This window comes from Oryctolagus cuniculus, chromosome 1 (genome assembly GCF_051225735.1).
Source record: "Oryctolagus cuniculus isolate XC-2025 breed Fujian yellow rabbit chromosome 1, ASM5122573v1, whole genome shotgun sequence".
NCBI classification, from domain to species: Eukaryota; Metazoa; Chordata; class Mammalia; order Lagomorpha; family Leporidae; genus Oryctolagus; species Oryctolagus cuniculus.
The window spans coordinates 8963370-8982312 of record NC_142867.1 but is presented as its reverse complement, the minus strand read 5'-3'; the positions used below and the strand labels follow the sequence as shown (position 1 = coordinate 8982312).

At 49.7% G+C, this 18943-nt stretch overlaps 1 long non-coding RNA gene across 6 annotated transcripts in view; it reads right to left on the bottom strand.

Annotated features, from left to right (window-relative positions):
• The window catches only part of LOC149128274 (uncharacterized), a 54331-nt gene extending 35680 nt beyond the window's left edge, over window positions 1-18651 (bottom strand). Inside the window, exons 1-3 of one of the 6 annotated variants that reach the window (XR_016229368.1) lie at window positions 17467-18651; window positions 16538-16782; window positions 9358-9456 (exon numbers count right to left, since the gene is read on the bottom strand). This is a non-coding gene — a long non-coding RNA (uncharacterized LOC149128274). Of the gene's footprint in view, window positions 1-1233; window positions 1601-7950; window positions 7981-9357; window positions 9457-16537; window positions 16783-17439 lie in introns of those variants that run through there. The other 5 variants (XR_016229355.1, XR_016229367.1, XR_016229361.1 and 2 more) reach the window with 5 other exon arrangements.
• Window positions 18652-18943: the final 292 nt, after the last annotated feature.

Sequence of the window (18943 nt, the reverse complement as noted above, 5' to 3'; positions counted from 1 at the left end):
CTTTCTGTACCTCAGCTTCCTCCACCTCAAAACTGGGATATAGTTGTACCTGCCCCATAGAGTTATGGTGAAGATTAAATGAACCAAGTCACATAAGGCGTGTGTGTCACACCTGACACATAGAAACTACACAAGGGGCCAGCACTGTGGCATAGTGAGCTAAGCCTCTGCGTGTGGTGCCAACATCCCATATGGGCGCCAGTTCTAGTCCTAGCTGCTCCTCTTCCGATATAGCTCTCTGTGACAGCCTGGGAAAGCAGTAGAGGATGGCCCAAGTCCTTAGACCCCTGCACCCCCATGGAAGACCTGGAAGAAGCTCCTGGCTCCTGGCTCCTGGCTCCTGGCTCCAGATCGGTGCTGCTCTGGCTGTTGCAGCCATTAGGGGGAATGAACCAGTGGATGGAAGTCCTTTCTGTCTTTTTCTGTCTCTGTCTGTAACTCTACCTCTCAAATAAAATTTTTTAAAAAATCTTTAAGAAAGAAAGACAAAGGAAGGAAGGAAGGAAGGAAGGAAGGAAGGAAGGAAGGAAGGAAGGAAGGAAGGAAGGAAGAAAGAAAGAAAGAAAGAAAGAAAGAAAGAAAGAAAGAAAGAAAGAAAGGAGAGGGGAGCGGAGGGGAGGGGAGGAGAGGAGAGGAGAGGAGAGGATAAGGATTAGGGCTGACTTTAACCTGGCCATGTCGCCCCCGCACCAGTGCCCCGCACCAGTACCCCTCGTGATTGGAACCACACCATCCAAGCACATCTGTACTGTTCACTAGTTTCATGTGCAAAAAAGGCGAGCAAGAGCATGCTACTGGCCAACATCCCAGCAACAAGCAACAGCTTATTCATGACCCTGCAATTGTCCTCATTCCCACAGTGCAGAACACAGCTGGGAGAACCTGTTCTGCTTCTTCCTGGTCGCATTTAACACCTGAGAGACCAAGAAGGAAGAGGTGGGGACAGAGCTCTAGGAACGCGACGGCAAGGCTATACCCACCGAGTGGTCCTGACACTCACCCTCTTGGTGCGCTTGAGCACCAAAAAAAAAATGACATTTTCAAAGACATGGTTTTCATACCAAGAAGTGTTGCTTGGAGAGGGACCTACTCAGAAGCAGGGACCTCAGCCAGCATCTGCAACCCCTGAAAGTGAGCAGCACCCAAGTTACTGGAGACCCCGCAACCTCAGGGCTCAGTGCCCACATGAGGGTGATGGCACCGCATAGGGCAGGCCTGAGACTTTCCGTTTACCTGAAGAGTGCTGCAGGCTCCTGAATCAGTCTGTTCAGTGCTCAGGATGATGCCAGGGTCAGGGTCATTCAGCTTCCTCAGCCCTTCACCTCTTCAGCTTTAGACAGAAGGGGACTGGAGGAACCAGAATGTCGCCAGCACACCGCCCAGTTCTGCAAGTCTGCCCTGTGCCCAGAGGATCGGCAGAGTGTGTGCTCTGCACAGCCAGAACAAGCAGAGGATGCACAGAGCAGTGTTAGAAAGAAGGGATGGGCCAGCGCCGCGGCTTAATAGGCTAATCCTCCACCTAGCGGCGCCGGCACACCGGGTTCTAGTCCCGGTCGGGGCGCCGGATTCTGTCCCGGTTGCCCCTCTTCCAGGCCAGCTCTCTGCTGTGGCCAGGGAGTGCAGTGGAGGATGGCCCAAGTGCTTGGGAGAAGCACCTGGCTCCTGGCTTTGGATCAGCGCAGTGCGCCGGCCGCGGTGGCCATTGGAGGGTGAACCAACAGCAAAGGAAGACCTTTCTCTCTGTCTCTCTCTCTCACTGTCCACTCTGCCTGTAAAAAGAAAGAAAGAAAGAAAGGAAGGAAGGAAGGAAGGAAGGAAGGAAGGAAGGAAGGAAGGAAGGAAGGAAGGAAGGAAGGAAGGAAGGCTGGCTTTGTTGCACAGTGGGTTGAGCCGCCACCTGCAGTGCCAACATCCCACATGGGTGCCAGTTCAAGTCCTAGATGCTCCACTTCCTATCCAGCTCCCTGCTAATGCACCTGGGAAAGAAGCAGAGGATGGCTCAAGTGCCTGGACCCCTGCACCCACATAGGAGACCCAGGTGAAGCCCCTGGCTCCTGGCTTTGGCCTGACCCAGCCCTGGTTGTTGTTGAGGCTATTTAGGGAGTGAGCCCATTGATGGACGATCGATTCCCTCTCCCTCTCCCTCTAATTCTCTGCCTTTGAAATAACTAAATAAATCTTCAAAAAGAAAAGAAGGGATTAGAAAACAGAGCCACAGGATAACCCACTGTCCCTTAATGCATTTGGTCCTGAAGTCCACCTGGCTGACTGATACCAAAGCTGAGGAGTACAACAAGGTGTTCGACTGACCTGAGTTCGAATCCCAGCTCTGGCACTAACAGACAAATTGCCTAACGTGGTGAAGCCTCCATTCCTCCAGCCACTATATAAAGCCAATGATAATATATATAAAGCCAATGATAAAGTCAATGATAATATTCACTACATGCTGTCATGGAGTAAACTATAAAGAGTAAATTTCACACAGGACTGCAGCAGAGATGTGCTCAAACCCTGAGCACACTCAGCAGGTGTGCATCAGGTGTCCACTAAATGACAGATGCTTCTCTAAAGCACAGGGGACACACAGAAGTCTGCTACTTAAGGAATTCACTTTGTTAAAAAAAAAAAAAAACCACTATTTTTTATTTGAGAGAGAGTAATAAGAAATAACCAAAACATATAAAAGCAGGATTACCACAAATGCACAGGAGAAAAGCACGAGGAGAAATCAAGGCAGGTGAGTGGGAGGGACGGGGGTGAGATATTTGCAGGCTCCGCAGACAAAGCCGTGGGGATCCGTGAGCCTTGAGCAGACCCCGGTCATTGCAATCACTGTGAATCCTCTTACTCTGGGCTTTCCCCACATCCTGGTGGACATTTCTGCCCAAATGGGTGCCAGAGCCAAGGCCTGACAAGGAACTGAGACCCAAAAAGGCTACAGCAGGAAAGAAAGCAAAGCCCCTGGCATCAGAGAGCTTACATTCTAGCAAGGGAGAAAGAAGCGAGCAAGTTCGAGAGTTAATACCCGTCAGAGAGGGAACCGTACACGGAGGACTTTCTACAGAGTAGAAAGCATGAGTGGTGGCTGCGGGGGGGTGGGGGGCTGTGACTCTTCGCAAGGTGTCAGAGGAGGCCCCTCTGGGGAGGTGGTGTTAGGGGAAAGGATGTGTCAAGGGGAAGAACATTCCGGGCATAGCTCCCAGCCAGTGCCAAAGCCTTCGGTAGGAGCTTGGCTGCCCAACCAAGGAACTCCAAGGAGGCCTTTGTGGCCAGAGCTCAGTGAAGGAGGGGGAGATGGGGTCAGAAATCAGCGAGGCTCGGACTATGCAGAAGCCTCAGCACGCTGTGAGCCCCGAGCTACGCCTTGGAGCAGGACACGAAGCCACGGAAGGTCACGAGTGAGGAATGACAATGACTAATCTTTAAAAGGGATCAAGCTTGTTCCTGTTCTGAGACCAGGAGCCCAGAAAGGCTCGAGGTAGAAAACAGAGAGACCACTTAGGAAGCAACCAGCATGATCCAAACAAGAGACAAGTGATAGCTCAGATTAGGGCAGGAACAGTGGAGATGGGGAGAAGTGATTGGATTCCAGATACATAAGCTGGGACTTGTTAATGGACTGAATATCAGATGCAAAAGAATAAAAGGAGTCCAAAATAATCTCAAAGTTTTAGCCTAAACAACCTGATATCTTTTAAAGATATTTTATTTGTTTGAAAGGCAGAGTGACAGAAAGGAGGGGGAGACAGAAAGAGAGATCTTCCATCCACTGGTTCACTCTTCAAATGGTCAGAATGGCTGGGGCTGGTACAGGATGAAGCCAGGAACCCAGAACCCCATCTGAGTCTCCCACATAGGTGGCAGGAGCCCAAGTACTTGGGCCATCTTCCTGTGCCTTCCCAGGTGCACTAGCAGGGAGCTGAATCAGGACTTGAATCGGCTGCTCCAATATAGGACGCCAGCATTGCAAGCAGTGGCTTAACCCACTGTGTCACAATGCCAGCCCCATAATCTGACATTTTTTGAGATAATGAGGCCAGCCAGAGGAGTTGGGGGGTCTGTGGAGCCCACAGATTCAGGTGGAATGTCCTTCACAAGCAGGCTGTTAGCTGTGCCTGGAAAGCCTGTCTCCAGACCAGCTGGCATCTCCCCCACTAACAGCTTCTTGGGCTGCACGTGTGACCTTGCAGCTTTAAATCATACCTTCAGGGTGGGTGCAATCTTTCACCCAGAGCCGGCAGGGGAAGGGGCTGAGCCCCTAAGGGGGAGACAGGCCATCTCCAGGAGACCCCCGCTATCTCCATGAGCCCCAAGCCAATCAACATACGTATGTGAAACCCCCATCCAATGGGCAACCCACAGCTTGCCCCATGAAAACAACAGTAATGCCTTAAAAACCCCGGCCACTTCCTCAAAGCCAGTGTCCCACTTGGGCACTCCACCTGCTCTCCTCAGACCAGATGCTTTCTCTGTTGCTTGCCAAATAAAGTTTCTTTTCTGTCAAATAAGAGTTTCTGCCTCTTTGAAAATTGTTTCCTGGCTTTTTATTCCATACTAAGCTGAGGAAAAGAACCCCAAAAACTCACTCTGGCAACCACCTTCCCCTCTGCAACCGGTAACAATGAAGTCTTTGGGAAACACCAACGAGGAGTGAGGGTGGGGGGAGATAATTTTCCCAAGTGCTCAAATTCCTTTCCTGGTTTACAAAGTCCACCTGTGGGGGTGGCACTGTAGCATTCTGGGTAAAGCCACCACCAGCAGTGCCAGCATCCCCTAAGGGTCCAAGTCAAGTCCCAGCTGCTCTACTTCTCACCCAGCTCCTGGCTAATGCACCTGGGAAAGCAGTGGAAGATGGTCTCAGTACTTGGACTCCTGCACCCACGTGGGAGATCTGGATGAAGCTCCTGGCTCCTGACCCAGCCTGGTCCAGCCCTGGCCATTGCAGCCATTTGGAGAGTGAATCATCGGAAAGAAAGTATCTTCTCTCTCTCTCTCTCTCTCTCTCTCTCTCTCTCTCTTTCTCTCTCTGTAACTCTGCCTTTCAAATAAAATAAACCTTTAAAAATAAATAAATAAACTCCACCTTGAGTAAGAGATGGACCATATGATCCAGCAATTTCACATCTGGGTAGATACACAAAAGAATTCGAAGCAGGGACTCTGAGAGATTCATATACAGCGATGAGCATAACAGCCAAGAATAGACACAACGCAAATCACCAACCACAGATTAATGGATGAAGAAAAGGCACATATCCATGCAATGAAGTGTTATTCAGTCTCAAAGAGAAATAAAATTCCGACCCAAGCCACAACATGGATGAGCCTTAAAGATATTATACCCAGTAAAGTGAGCAGACACAAAAGGAAAAACATTGAGTGATTCCACTTCGATGAGGCACTAGAGTCATCAAATTCAGAATTAGAAAATAGACCATGGTTGTCAGGGGCTGGGGAGAAGGAATTGGGGAATTATTTCTTAGTGGTTACAAAAATTTCAGTTTGGAAGATGAAGAAAGTTCTGGAGGTTGAGAGACAGTGATGATGACTGCACAACAGTGTGAACTAGTTAACACCACTGAAACTGTAAACCAAAAAAAAAGGTTGAAATGATAAAGTTGGGGCCAGCGCTGTGGCATAGTGGGTAAAGCCACCATCTGTAGTGCCAGTATCCCATATGGGTGCCAGTTCATTCTGGCTGCTCTGCTTCCGACCCAGCTCTCTGCTACAGCCTGGGAAAGCAGTAGAAGATGCCCCAAGTGCTTGGGCCCCTGCACCTGCAAGGGGAACCTGGAAGAAGCTCCTGGCTCCTGGCTTCAGATCGGCCCAGCTCCGGCTATTGCAGCCATTTGGGGAGTGAACCAATGGATGGAAGATTTATTTCTCTCTCTCTGCCACTGCCTCTCTGTAACTCTCTTTCAAATAAATAAATAAATCTTAAAGAAATGATAAAGTTTATGGTGTGTGTATTTTACCATCATTTTTTTGATAGATGGGGGAGGGGGGACATTCAGGCTACTAGTTTGGATGCCCACATCCTACATCAGAGCACTCAGTTCCTGGCTCCAGCTTCTGACTCCTTGCTTCCTGTTAACGCAGACCCTGGGAAGCAGGATGGGTGGATTAAGTAATGGGGATCCTGCCACCCACATGGATGGAGGTCTCGGCTCAGGGCTTTGGTCCCAGCCCAGCCCCAACCACTGTGAGCATTTGGGGAGTGAACCAGTGGACAGATGCACTCTTTCTCTGTCATGTAAAATTTTTTTTTTTTTTTTTTTTTTTGACAGGCAGAGTGGACAGTGAGAGAGAGACAGAGAGAAAGGTCTTCCTTTGCCGTTGGTTCACCCTCCAATGGCCGCCGCGGCTGGTGTGCTGCGGCCGGCGCACCGCGCTGATCCGATGGCAGGAGCCAGGAGCCAGGTGCTTTTCCTGGTCTCCCATGGGGTGCAGGGCCCAAGCACCTGGGCCATCCTCCACTGCACTCCCTGGCCACAGCAGAGGGCTGGCCTGGAAGAGGGGCAACCGGGACAGAATCCGGTGCCCCAACCGGGACTAGAACCCGGTGTGCCGGCGCCGCTAGGTGGAGGATTAGCCTAGTGAGCCGCGGCACCGGCCCTCTGTCATGTAAATTTTTTAATAAAAAACAAAACAGATTCACAGACTATTCCACTGGCAAGATGCTGTAAGGTTTTAGAGATGTTAAAGTACAAACAGAAATAAACATTTACCCTGGAGTTTACCCATGGTTGTCTATGAGCACAGAATATCAGCCTCCACCCTACCCTGAGGGCATCTGAATACAGAACAGGAGACTGATGGTTTGGGGGAGATGGAGAGATTCACGATTCAAAGTGAAGATGGGAAAACTCGATGAAAGAGGGCAGGACTTACAATGAGGTGATCAGAGGAGCAAAGGGGGTGAAATGACAGGAACAAGAACTCGGTGGACTACAGACACTAGGGGAGATCTGTGGACAGCTTTGGTGACCTGTCCGGAGTGAAGTGGATACAGGATCATAATGACAACAACTAACACGTGTAGTTAAGCACATCCTGAGCGTCAGGCACAGCCCCAGCACTGCACTGGTACTCACTGGCTGCATCCTTACAACCGCCACATATGGCAAGGGCGGTTATCCACCTATTCTCTCAGATGAAGAGGGTTACAGCAGCAGAAATGGGATTAAAACCCAAGCAGCCCCATTCCACGGCTGGGTCCCTAACCACAGGGTTGCAGGGCTCTCACAGGGAACAGCGTGACACCCAACGCTGTGAGGTTGCGGATTTTGCACGCAGCTCCAGCACTCTGCTCCTCAACACCCCCTTGGGCGTCTAGGACACTGTGTGCCCAGGTAGATGTCATGATTCAAAAGCACTGCTACTCGTATCTCAAGGTCTAGCCACGAGAACCGGGTTGGTTTTCTGCGTATTTACCAAGAGGATTCCTTTTGACAACAGCTGACCATGAGAAAACCATGCAAGCATCGTTCTGATCAAATGGGTTTTCAGCTATTACAGGAACAGCAGGATCCTGAGAGGCTGAGTTAGAGAGAGCTGGAGGCCAAGGGCAGCAGCAGGAAAGGTTCGTTCATTTCTGGCATTCCACCAAAGGGACATCACACAAAACCCAGCATCCATGTCCATGACTGTGGAGGGAGGTACACATTGGTTTCTAAGGAAACATCTGTGATGGGAGAGAAGAGGTTTCTCCCACTGGGGTAGCTATAAGCTTTCTCCTGTAGCTTCAGCCAAGGCATACGAAGGTGAAAAGACACAGAAGTTCCTCCAAGCTCAGCAGCCTTGATCTGAATCCCCGTTACTGGCTGCTTCAGTTCTGCCGCCTTCAGCACCCAGCTCTTCATAAGTGCTTGAGACATATCTGGGCAATGAGCAGATGTATGCATCTCTGGATCACCTTTAAATTGGTGGAATCTTTAAATCAGTCCCTTGTAAATCCTCAGACACCATTGAAGTCAACTGTGTAAGAAGAAACCGCGGGGTGACACAGGCACCCCATACTGGCGCTGGTTTAAGACCCAGCTGCTCCACTTCTAATCCAGCTCCCTGCTAATGGCCTGGGAAAGCAGCAGAAGATGTCCCAAGTTCTTGGGCCCCTGCACCCATGTAGGAGACATGGAAGAATCTCTGGACTCTTGGCTTCAGCCTGACATAGCTCTGCCCATTGTGGCCACATGGGGAGTGAACCAGCAGGTGGAAGATACTTCTCTCTCTCTCTCTTTCATATAATTAATCTTTAAAAATAAAAATAAAACCCTCAGGACAATTCTGCCCTTTATGAGCTAAAGAAGACAGGGGCCCACAGAAGGCCTGGCAGCCAGGGAAGGCAAAACTGTCCTAACGCTACAGACGTGGAGACAAAGCCATGCAGTCAGCAAGCACACAGAGCAGACTCTGGGAACCCAGAGGGCCCTAGGCAGAATGAAGTGTAATAAACAAGAGCAGTTTCCAGTGCAGGGGGTGGAGCCAAAGGGTGGGGCACTGGAGTGAATGGAAGAAGAGGAAGAGGCAACAGCACAAATGGGCCACCCTTTCAAGTAGGACAAGCATTCCAGAGGGAAGCAGACACGCAGGCCAGACCAGGCTAGAGGGAGGAACCCTATAAAGGCAGAAGTGGGGCTGGCGTTGTGGCATATCCTGTAAAGCCACCACCTGCAATGCCAGCATCCCATGTGGGTGCCGATTCATGGCCTGGCTGTGCCACTTCCAATCCAGCTCCCTGCTAATGGCCTGAGAAAGGCAGCAGAAGATGGCCCCAAGTACTCGGGCACCTGCACACATGTAGGAGACCTAGAAGAAGCTCCTGGCTTTGGCCTGGCCCAACACTGGCTATTGTGGGCATCTGAGGAGTGAACCAGCAGATGGAAGATCTCTCTGTCTCTCCCTCTCTGTCATTCTGCCTTTAAGAAAATAAATACTTTTTCACCAAAAAAAAAAAAATATATATATATATATATATATTTCCTACTCTCTGGCTGACCTTCAACCAGCAGTAGCGTTTAACACTTTAATTCTCAGTCTTTGGCTCTGCCCCACCCTGGCCTCTGAGTGTAACAGATGCTGCCCCAAAAGCAAGTGTGGCTGCTGCAGGCAGTGCTGCATGTGGAGAGCCCCTGGGAATCCTGCTGCAGCAGTAAGCCTCCCTTCCACCATAGTAAGCACATCTCCTCCAAGCTCTTCAAAAAGCTGAAAGGAAGGTAGGAGGACTGAACTTTAGGCTCGTAGGGTGCTGAGCCAGCTCCCTCCCTGTGTGACTTCCCCAGCCCAGTGCTCCTGAACCTTATCTCTGCAGAGAGGGCATCATTACTATAATGAAGGCGATCAGCCTTCTCTCACCTGATTTGGGGCGGAGGCTGAAATTGTCCCTGCACGGCTGGTGGCTTCCTTGGGTTTATTCTGGTCCTTGCATTCCAGGGCTGATGGCTGCGATGTGCTCTAACAACAGGGATAAAGATTATTGGCAGGTCACTCATCAAATCATCTAATCAATTAACATTTCTCAAATGCCTACTACATAAGTAGATGTCACCATCACCTCCAACACCCAACCCAGCCCACGCTCCACCCTGGCCTGGAAGCTCTGGCTGTGAAAGAGATAACAGTGGAAACCTAAGGAAGCATCTGAAAGGCATCATTCTGTCAAAGTCCAGAGATTCCCATTCAAATGAGACAACGCCTGTGCCTTGTCCTCAAGAATCCTGCAGTGACAGCAGAGAGAACGTGCAGCTGACTACCGAGGAATGACAGGCAGTCGAGTGAGTGGGGAGTAAGAACGGAGAGTTTTGCTATAGGACCAGAGTACTCCTGCAGTCCAGCCTTCCACATCTGGGGTTCTGCACCCAGAGAGCCAACCAACTGCAGATGGAAAATATTCAGGGAGTGGTGCTGTGGCATAGTGGTTTAAGCCACCGCCTGCACCACTGGCATCTCATAGGAGTGCCAGTTCAAGTCTTGGCTGCTCCACTTCTGATCCAGCTTCCTGCTAATGTGCCTGGGAAAGCAGTGGAAGATGGCCCAAGTGCTTGGGCCCCTACACCCATGTGGGAGACCCAGAGGAGGCTCCTGGCTCCTGTCTCTGGATGGGCTCAACTCTGGCCATTGCAGCCATTTGAGGAGTGAACCAGCAGATGGGAGATCTTCCCCTCTGCCTCTGTCTCTCCGTAACTCTGCCTTTCAAATAAATAAATAAATCTCTTTAAAAAAATCTTTCACTTCCCAGAAAGCATTTGACTGAGTAATAAAGCATTTGATGCCTCTTCCTTTTATTTCAATTTGCTTAGTGTTCAGTTACAAAATGAAATTTAGAGCAACCCAAATAACCACAGAAGAAAGGAATCTTTTTTCTTCTCAGAAACAGCAGCCAAATGACAGCAAACACACCAGCACTTACCACATGCCAAACAGTTTTCACTCACAGTTAGCTCCTCACAGCAGCTCTAGAGTTTGGTGCTATTAGTACCTCACTTGCCAGAAAAGGAAACAAACTTTACTGAAGAGAGCTTAAGTACCAAGATCATAGACCTGTAAAGTGGGAGAGCTGGGGTTGGAACCCAGGCCATTCGCTCCACGAATCCACACCCTGAGCTGCTAGCCCATCCATTGGTGTTTCATAGCATATATTGGAAAATATAAAAGAAGGGGAAATGTTCAAGTCAAGTTACCAGTATGGTCAAGATAAGAAGCTGTCCTGAAGAAAGAGCAGTTCTTAGCTAATGCATAGCTTAGCTCCCAATGCCCTGTTGGTGTAAGTTGTGTCCAAGATAGAGTGTGCTAGAAATAACTGTAATATTACTAAAGCCAGCAAAACAAAGACTCCATAGTAGCTGGACTAAATAAAAGAATAGAAAATGAACTCGGTTTCTGTTCACTTTATTAAACAAAACAATGAAGGGCAGGCATTTGACACAGCAGTTAAGATACCCACTTGGGATGTTTGCGTCCCAAAATCAGAGCTCCTGGGTTCGAGACCTCACTCTGTTCCCAATTCCAGCTTCCTGCTGGTGTGTACCCTGGGAGACAGCAAGTAATAGCACAGGTGATTCGATCTCTGCTACCCACATGGGAGACCCACATTGAGTTCACGGCTCCTGCCTTCAGAGTGGCTCAGCCCCAGCCATGGAGAGCATTTGAGAAATGAAACAACAGTTGAATATCTCTCTCTGTCTCTGTCACTCTATCTTTCAAGTAGATGAAAATAAACAAACATTTAAAAAAAAAATACATAAAATGCACTTCTCTGTGAAGAACGTCATACTGAGTGACACATGAGCTTGGAAAGGATAAGGCAGGATCCAGCCTGTGGTGTTGTTTCTTAGGTACCAGGAAAGGTGCAAAAAAGGGCCTGATAACAAAACCAAGCAAAGGACAGGACCAGCCACCTCTGCTGGTGGATCTGAGTTGATCAAGGGAGAGGCCCAGAGGCACGGTCACTCCCACACAGGGCCACTGTGTGGCGGGAAAGGAGGTGGTGGCAGAGCAGGTTGTGACACTGAAGAATTCCCTGGAGCCACTCCAGAAAACAGAAGATAAGCAGGTGAAATGGGAGGTCATTCCCCTGCAGCACTCGAAAGCCCCAGACTGGGTATTTTCACTTCTAAATCTCATGGTGAAAAGTGTAGAGAAAACTGATACTTAACCACTCCTATCAAGAGGTCTGTAGAGAGCTGGCTCAGGCCATGTAAAACAGTTACCAAGTAACAGAAGATGCAGAGTTACAGAGTATCATTACTGAGCATGTGATCTTCTTACTAATGCAAATCACTCACAGTTTCCTGGCTAAAAGAGAACTGAAATTTCTATTCTGACAATGAGACATAGAGACTGGTAAACAGGAGATCAGTAAACTAACACGGGTATGGAGGAAGCAGGGACTTTCTATCCAGAAGAGGGAATACTCAGGTGCACAGTCCTTTGGAAAGCACCTACTAAAATGTTAAATGCGTGGGTTCCTACACTTAACACACACGATTTCCATCTCTCAGTATCCCATGTGCTCAAAGTGGAAGTGCAAGCATGTCTATTTTCACTGGAAATGACTCACAGGTTCATCAATAGAGGAATTCCCAAATTGTATTTCTTCTGTGCTGTGCAATATTTCACAACACTGTAAAACAATGACACAGATCTGCATTTACCGACCCACAACAACTCCAAACACATTGTTAAGGGGGTAGGGTCAAGGCAAGTCACAAAACAATACAGCTCTATCTGATTTCTCATCTTTTTAACCCACCAAATTATAGCCTTGGATGTTAACACACAGCTGCCTGAACACTCAGCAGAGTCTGCAGGGCACACGCCAAGAAGATGGCAATGACTGTCACTAAGGAGGAGCATGCAGTTGAGCTAGGGATAAAGGGAACTTCCTTTGCACTGTGTGAATATCTTAAAGAAATGAATCACTACGTAGTGTAATTAAAAATTAAATCAGATGGATTGAGCATTTGGTGTAGTAGTTACAATGTGGCTTAGAATGGTCACATCCCATAGTGGAGTTCCTGGATTTGTGTCCCAGCTCTGCTTCTGGTTTCAGCTTCATGCTAACATAGACCTCAAGAAGCAGCAGATCACAGCTCAAATAGTTGGGTCCCTACCACCCATATGGGAGACCCAGATTTAATTCCAGGCTCCTGGCTTCAGCCTGGCCCAGCCCCAGCTGCTGTGAGCATTTGACTAGTGAAACAGTGGATGGTATCTCTCTCTCTCTCTCTCTCAAATAAATCATTTTAGTGAAAATGAATTTTTTAAAGGTCTATTTATTTGAAAAGCAGAGCTACAGAGAGCAAAAAGACAGAGATTTCTCATCTGCTGATTCACTTCCCAAATGGATGGCAACAACCAAGGCTGGGCCATGATGGAGTCAGGAGCCAGCAGCTTCCTCCAGGTCTCCCACGAGAGCGCAGGGGCCCAGGGACTTGGGCCATCTTCAGCTGCTTTCCCAGGCACATTAGCAGGGAGCAGATGGAACTCAAACGGGTGCCCAGATGGGATACCAGTGCTGCAGGTGGCAGTTTAACATGCTGTGCCACAGAACAAGCCCCCAAAATATTTTAAAATATTTATTTACTTATTTGAAAGGCAGAGAGAGAACCTTTCACCCACTGGTTTACTCCCCAAATGACTGCAATGGCCAGGGTTGGGCCAGGCTGAAGCCAGGAGCCAAGAACTCCATCCAGGTCTCCCATGTGGGTTGCAGGGACCCAAGCACTTGAGCCTTTCTGCTTTGCTTGAGCACTTGAGCACTTTGCTGCTTTCACAGGTACATTAGCAGGGAGCTGGACCCAAAGCAGAGCAGCCAGGACTTTGAACCAGCACTCCGGTGTGGAATACCAGCATCACAAGCAGTATCCTAACCTGCTGCACCATAATCCCAGCTCCAATAAATATTTCAATTAAATCTTTTAGGGAAGCAGATGATTAGCCTAGTTGTCAAGACTCTGGTTAGGATGTCTGCGTCCCATAGCAGAGTGCCTGGCTTCGGCTCCTAACTCCAGCTTCCTGCTGACGCAGCCCCTGGAAGACAAGTCAAGTGATGCTTCTTGCCACCCATGTGGGATAACTGGATTTTGTTCCCAGCTTCCAGCTTCAGCCTGGCCCAGCCCCAGCCACTGCAAATATTTGGGGAATAAACTGGTGAATGAGACTGCTGTAGCTCTGCTTCTAAAATAAATAACAATGAAATCTCCATACATGCTAGTTCTAAAATTACCCACCTGCCTAACAGGGCTAGGGACTGCCTAACCAGCCCCTAATCGGGGCTGAAATTCTTTTACCAGCTTCCACAAGAGGAGGTTACAAGCAACAAATATTTCTTGAGCACTGACTACACCTAAGCACTGTTCTAGATTCCAAAGATGTACTTTTAAATCCCTGCCTTTAGGGGCTGGCACTGTATGGTGCAGCAGGTTAAGCTGAGACCCGAGACTTCAACGCTGGTATCCCATATAGACACTGGTTCGAGTCTGGCCTCCCTACTTCTGATCCCACTCCCTGCTAATCTCCCTAGGAAAGTAGCAGAAGATGGCCCAAGTGCTTGGGCCCCTGCACCCACATGGGAGACCTGGAAGAAGCTCCTGGCTCCTGACTTCAGTCTGGTCAGTCCTGGCCATTGTGGCCATTTGGGGAGTAAACCAGCAGTTAGAAGATTCTCTCTCTCTCTCTCTCTCTCTCTCTCTCTCTTTCTCTCTCTCTGTTTCTCTGTCTCCCCCCACTCCATAACTTTAATTTCAAATAAATAAATCTTTAAAAATCAATACATCCTTGCCTTTGTGGAGTTCATTCCAGAAAGCAAGGGTGTGCCACAGAGGAGCTCTGGTCACATCTTCTATGCCAAGAGAAGAGGAAAGGATAGAGAGGTTAAGGCTTTGGTGCAGGCCCTTGGCATGTGCTTAGCCCTCACTGAGCAGTCTCCATGTCCACTCCAATCCATTGCACAAGCAGAGACAGCCGGCAGCTGAGCAGCTCCAGGCTTCTGCTGGGACTGAGAACCAGAGGGAAAGGGTGTGGCCAAGCTCTGCTCCTGCAGGTCCCCAGTGAGAGTTCCCTTCCTGCATAGCAAAGGGAAGTGAGCAAGTGGAAGGGATTGTGAGCAGACAGAAAAGGAGCCTGAGTCCCACCTGGGCCAGAGGAGGAGCAAAAGTCTCCCAGATGCACCATCAGGCACCAGACCAAGGCCTGGCCCTTGCAAGCACCTGCTGGTCCTCACAGCCCCCTCCTCCCCTTCCTCTGCTCCTCTGACCCCTGCACCAGGGCACCTGGCTTGCAGCTCCGCTTCCTGTTTAAACTGAACAGAATAGAGGGTAGGGTAGGTGAAAGGAATCATGAGAGGCCTGACATGGAAAAGTGGAACTGAATTTGTGGCTCGCCCAGAGATTAAACATAGCTTAATTGTAGACACATGATTTACAATGAGAGGGTTAAAAGGATCCTGTAGCCTGGACCAACCTGCCCTCAGAGGAAAGCAAGGAGAGGGCCATGGTAAACACAAAGGAATGACTCAGTAATAGTGAAATTATAGACATCCTTGACAAGCCAGTAAGGGAGATATTTCAGGCTGGGGCTGCCTTCCCTGAGGCCTTCAAATCACACCTTACAGGCACCTGGCTGCCCCACCTGAGCTGAGCCCAGCCCAGCCAGCTTCCCCACAATTCTAGTTCACACGGGTGCTGGAAGGCCGGAGTAATGTGATTGGCGCGGAGATTCCTGTTTGCTAAAGGAGACCGGCTTTGTTCACGACCGGTCAGGTTTGGACCTGTTTCTTTCAAACCTACGTGCTGTCTCCCAGAGGGCCTAACACTGAGCCATCCCGGGTGCAGCCGGCCGCTGTGAATGGCCTCAGTGATTTGTAACACACAAGAGGGTTCAACCTGCCAAGCCAGGATGACTATCCTGGAAATCAAACTGAAAGGAACCTCCTCAATGTCATTTCTTTTCAATTTTGAGCTAGGAAAATGAACTGGGAGAGCCTGTGTGACTCATCTGTTCACATAGTACACAATCCTTTCATCTCGCTTTTGGCTGGAAAGATTTAGCTGTCTGTGGATGAGGAACCAGTAGTAGCTGAGACTGGAACAAGGTGGCATGGAGCTGGGAACACTGCCTCAGAGAAACAGATCATCAGGCTGTTTCTCTCTCTCTCTCTCTCTTTTTTTTTTTATTTATTTATTTACTTGAAAGTCAGAGTTACACAGAGAGAGGAGAGGCAGAGAGAGAGAGAGGTCTTCCATCCAATGGTTCACTCTCCAATTAGCCTCAATGGCCAGAGCTGTGCTGATCCAAAGCCAGGAGCCAGGAGCTTCTTCTGGGTCTCCCATGCGGGTGCAGGGGCTCAAAGACTTGGGCCATCTTCTACTGCTTTCCCAGGCCATAGCAGAGAGCTGGATTGGAAGTAGAGCAGCCGGGATTTGAACCTGCGCCCATATGGGATGCCAGTACTGCAGGCAGTGGTTTTACCTGCTATGCCACAATGTTGGCCCCAAAAGCTGCTTTTCTTTTTCTTTTTAAAGATTATTTATGTATTTGTTTGAAAAAGTTGCAGAGAGAGAGGCAGAGACAGAGTTACAGAGAAAGAGGCAGAGACAGAGATCTTTCATCTGCTGGTTCACTTCCTAAATGTCCTGGTCCACGCCAAAGCCAGGGAGCTTCATCTATATCTCCCACATGGGCACAGGGACCCAAACACTTGTGCCATCTTCCATTGCTTTCCCAGGCACTTTAGCAGTGAACTAGATTGGAAGTGGAGGAACCGGGACTCGAACTGACACTCATAGGGGATGCTCGCCCTGCAGGAAGCGGTTTAACCTGCTGCACCACAGTGCCAGCCCCTATTTCTCTCTTGACAGCTGGAGGTGGACACTGAACCAACACACCACACCACACTAAAACACTCAACCCTAGACTCCCCCTCCCTGGTAGATTTCTGGCCTCAAGGCCTGGAACTCTACCTTCTAGAAGGATTTCTCCCCAACCTGAGAAAGAGAAACACATTTGCCAAGTCCCAATGAGCATGAGCACTCACACGCAGCTGCGATGTCACAGCCAAGGGCTTCCCAGCAAAATGCGCAGGGCTTTGTCTCATTCTGCAGCCGTCCGCACTGGTGGAGGGAACAGGGACACCCGCCCTGTGCTTGCTAGGCTTGGAGGACCGTGGGGCAGGCAGAGGGCAGGGGCAGTGTAGCTGCCGTAAAGACAAGGCCGGTCCCACTTTGCTTTAGGTGGAAAACTCGTCTCTCCATGCCCTGTTTGGGCTGCCTGGGCCAAAAACTTCACCAGGAAGGAAGGGAGGGAGGGAGAACAAATGAAGGTGCTTTGTTTGCTGAACTCTCTTAATGAGGTCAGGCCAGCTTCACTCTTCAGAAAGATGTGGTTTTTTTAAGTAATAAAGATAATAAATGGGGCCAGCGCCGCGGCTCAATAGGCTAATCCTCCGCCTTGTGGTGCCGGCACACTGGGTTCTAGTCCCAGTCGGGGCGCCGGATTCTGTCCCGGTTGCCCCTCTTCCAGGCCAGCTCTCTGCTGTGGCCAGGGAGTGCAGTGGAGGTTGGCCCAGGTCCTTGGGCCCTGTACCCCACGGGAGACCAGGAGAAGCACCTGGCTCCTGCCATAGGATCAGTGCGGTGCACCAGCCGCAGCGCGCCGGCCGCGGCGGCCATTGGAGGGTGAACCAACAGCAAAGGAAGACCTTTCTCTCTGTCTCTCTCTCTCTCCCTGTCCACTCTGCCTGTAAATAATAATAATAAATGGATGAGAAAATAATAAAAATCACGCTGCCCAGACTTAAGCCATGAGTGACGGTTCAGAAGTTGCCCACCTGTTCTGGGCTGGCTGATCAGATCTGGGGCACCTCCTCCTCCCCTTCCTCCTCCACACCCCAGCTTTCTTCCACGAGCAGCACCCCCTCAAAGCCACTGCTGGTCCCACCTTTGAATCTCCATGCTTTTGGTTTACCTCCTTCTCCACCACAACAAAGCAGTCCTGGTGCAGGAACGGAGTGGATTTGAAGAGTCTGCCGATCAACCGGCTGCAAACTCTATATCCTCACTGTAGCTGAAGGCAGACCCGTCAATGGTGCAGGAAAGCAGCCGGCACAGGAAACTACAGCAGTGACTCATTAGAGAATCAGATCAGTGTGTGTTCTGTTGCCTTTATTTTTTAGCGTTTACTTGTGTTTGCTTTTACCCTAAATAAGACAGGTGCCTCAGAGACCAAGGAGCTGGCAGCAATGATAAGCAGAAAGGAAACCAGCCCACATGGTGCCCAGGGAAGTGTATAAAGTTGTAAGGCAGTTGGTGTTGTGGTACAGTGGGTTAAGCCACCGCCTGTGATACTGGAATCCCCTATGAGCACCAGTTCAAGTCCTGGCTGCTCCACTTCTGACCCAGCTCCCTGCTACTGTGCCTGGGAAAGCAGCACTGATGGCCCAAGTGCTTGGGCTCCTGCCACCCACATGGAAGACCCAGATGAAGATCCTGGCTGCTGGCTTTGACCTGGACCAGCCCTGGCTGTCGTAGCCATTTGGGGAGTGAACTGGTGATCAAAGATATCTCTCTCTCTCTCTCTCTCTCTCCCTTTCAAATAAATAAATTTTCTTTCAAAAAAAAAAAAAAGTTGCAAGATAGAGATCTGGTGGCTTATCAAGTTTCTACCACATGACGGGTGCCTGGCCTTGTGACGAAGAATTAATGGTAGACACACAAACTATGTTTCTTCCCTCTTGGAGCTGACAGTCTGATGGGGGCACAGACTGACAAGCAATTAGTCTCTGAAGGTTTAACAGGAATAGCACTGAGAACAAGAACATGCTAAGCAACACGAGCACATGAAGTAGCTGCGGAAGGTGTGGCGAGAAAGCTAGGAAGGCAGGGCTGGTGCTGCGGCATAGAAGGTCAAGTCTCGGCCTCAGTGGGTGGGTTCAAGTCCCGGTTGCTCCACTTCCGATCCAGCTCCCTGCTGATGCACCTGGGAAAGCAACGGAAGATGGCCCAAGTGCTTGGGCCCCTGCACCCATGTGGGAGACCCGGAAGAAGCTCCCGGCTGCTGGCTTCAGCCTGGCCCAACCCTGGCAGTTGCAGCCATTTGGAGAGTGAATCAGTGGATGGAAGACCTCTCCCTCCCTGTCTCTCCCTGTCTCTCTCCTTCTCTATCTCTGCCTTTCAAATAAATAAATAAATCTTTAAAAAAAAAAAAAAAAGACAAGAAAAGGAAGCTAGGAAGGCTTCTAGGAAGAAATGTTCTTGAAACCCAAAGGATAGGAAGAGAAGATTGCTTGCAAGACAGGGCCAGAGAGCCCCAGCTGTGTTAGGAGTGCAGCGTGCTTGCTGGGAATAGCTGAGTGCGGCTGCAGAGGCTGACAAGGAGCAGAGCGGGGCGGACACGCGTACCCCCTAGGCCTCCGCTGAGACCTGCAGCACTCAGAGCCGCCCCC